Consider the following 2,765-nt stretch of genomic DNA (forward strand, 5'->3'; position numbering starts at 1 on the left):
TAGAGTCCTTTTTATGGGTGTGTAGTGTGCCACATTTATAAGTAGGAAATTACTAGGCGTTTAGGAATGTTTCACTTTTCTTCATGTTCTAGATCGTGCCACTGTGTTGTCCTTGTGAAAATTATCCATATTCCTTCTTCACTTTAACTTTATTAACTATATCTCATTATCGAGTCAGTTGAAGTGCAGAATCTTAGAGTCTAAATGAGGTGGTCCCTTCTAATTGAGTCATACAAGATTATGAAATTGCACAAAGACTTGAGAGGAGCCGATAAGTGCTTTAAAATGCATTGATTTAAGCTTATACCCCTATCTACATCAATCGTGTATTTGATCCTGAGGTATGAAGTGTATTCAGTCCCTTTTAAAATTCTTGTTCCAGATGTTATGCTTAAGGGTAGTGATATATGTCAGAATATTGGAATAATATTTCTAACCTAGTAGTAGTATGTGATAAGATGTCATACCCTATTGGTAGTAAGATGATCCCAAAGTTAGTGATATGACGTTACAAGCTTAGAAGTTAGAAGAGGGTGACTTTTGTGTAAATAAGCTAGTTTAGTTGTATAACATTTGATTGAGGGATGAGTTGCCATTTTATAGTGATGGACTAATATAGCAGCAGTATTTGTAGATTGTATGGTGGTCAGTGGAGGAAGTGTTTGTCTATGATTATTATCTATTCAAAATAGGGAAAAAGCCTAGAGTGGATAGTGATGATGGTTATAGAAATCCCTTATAGGTTGTGAATGAAAATGGTTAGATTATCCATTAAGTTATAAGTATAGACTCATTGCTGTATATGGAATTTCAAAGGTAGTTGTGATGTATGCATGGGTAAGTAACTATGATGTGAGAAAGTGAAATATGTTGATACGATCATAATGGGTCATACTATAAGATTAGGATCAACTATCCCTATTATGTGACTTTACCGTCTTGATTATCTTTTCTCTAATCATTGTAAATCAGTACAACATGTGAGAAGCTATGTAGTAGATTTTGAGGTGCAGTAGTAATGTCGTGGAGATAATGAACTTATGGGCCATAATTAAGTGAAATATGAGACTTAGGTTGATATTTCTATTCGATAGATTATTATATTAAATGGCATGCTCCATATGATTGGTGTTGTTAGACAATAGGCTTAAACTTTATATGTGGAGTGTAGTGGTGAAAATAGTAGCTTGAGATTGATAATGCATGTTTTGTAGGAGGGAAATAGATGGTTTGGTGTAACGTTTGAAATAACCTAGGTTGGTAACTTGCGGAATAAAGAGTGGATAATTGTGATATGTATATAGTCATGAAGACTAGTGTTAAAAATTATGAATTGTGGTTGAGTTATTAAGTGGATAAGGGCGTAAGTATATAAGAATTAGTTGTCCCTAGGTAGCATGTTGTTAGATAAATTTTTATGTGTATTAGTGCTTGGCCTACTTAGTCTGTGTTCTTGAAATTAGTGTGGAGACGTCTGGGGAAGACTAAGGAGTTGTTGTATGGTGTTCTTTATAGCTGAATTGAGAAAATATAGGTAGGCAATATGTGTTTACAAATTTTGTTAAGTTGTAAGTTATGCGATCATAGGTTTAATGTGAGTTTGTTAAGTAGTGGAGAATGGATCTTTATGTGATAAGGGGGTATGAATATGTATGGTTATGAGAGTGTAAGTTGTAGGGTGAGGCTATAGAGACTAGCGAAGGTTAAGAGAAGCATTTCAAGAAAGCAAGGCCTTCAGAGTATAGTTCATCAGGGAGAGTTTAGAGTTTAAGTATACGGGGATGTCTCTTTTGTGTTGCGAGTCGTGGATATAGATTTTGATATGAGGTTATATTCGCAGGTCTAGGATTGTGACCTTAATCTAAGGGGGAGATGGTGAATTAAGGTAGTTCCCAAATTTTCTCAGTGTGGCAAGTTACAGGCAGGAGTCATGATAAACCTATTCAAGCATATTTCTCTTACTTCTATTTAAGAGGTCATTGTACCAATATCTTATGTATTCAAGTTCTGCCTATGCCTAAGGTCTGAGTTCTCTATGTAACTCACGTAATGTTTCGACCTCCAAACTAGAAGCAACAATGTCTCAGTAAATCCAGTCTTTCATGTATTCAAGCTCTATTTTATGATATTCAGGATCCATAAATCCATCTCCCAAATCATGCTTGGTTCTAAGGAACTATGTCTTCATATGTTACTGATTTATTTTATGTCGCGATTAGCCAAAATGATAAAGTTGTGCGCACTCATGGCAAATTTCAGCTCTTTAAATGTGGAGCAATCGCTTCAAGTGGCAATCTTTGTCTTAGTTGTTAACTACATAAATTCCGGCTTCATGCTATATAACTCATAATATGTGCACCAATGTTTTCTCACTGTATTCTGTCTTAAAAACTCATGTTGTATTGTGTTTCTACAGGAAAGATTCTCTACTTATGATCCAGACAGTTGATATAGGAAGCACTTCGTGATGGTATCGTATCTTCACCTTATGTCCCACCTTGAGTAGATTAACAAATATAGGTTATAATTAAGTAGTGTTTCTATCATTCATGATACTTGTGCTCGGGTCCCTTAATGACCCTCCATATGTTAGTATGATGGTGATTGTGGAAGCATAGTAATGTGTTAGGTAGGTGAGTAGATATTCTTGAAGGTGAAATTTTGTATGCGATTTCTTAAGCTAAGGCTATAGGAGATGGGGGGATAAGGAGATAAACTTTCGTTATGTGAAATAGTTAGAAAAGAGATATATAGTGAAAATATTT

The sequence above is a fragment of the Capsicum annuum genome, chromosome 7 (genome assembly GCF_002878395.1).
Source record: "Capsicum annuum cultivar UCD-10X-F1 chromosome 7, UCD10Xv1.1, whole genome shotgun sequence".
Classification (NCBI taxonomy): Eukaryota; Viridiplantae; Streptophyta; class Magnoliopsida; order Solanales; family Solanaceae; genus Capsicum; species Capsicum annuum.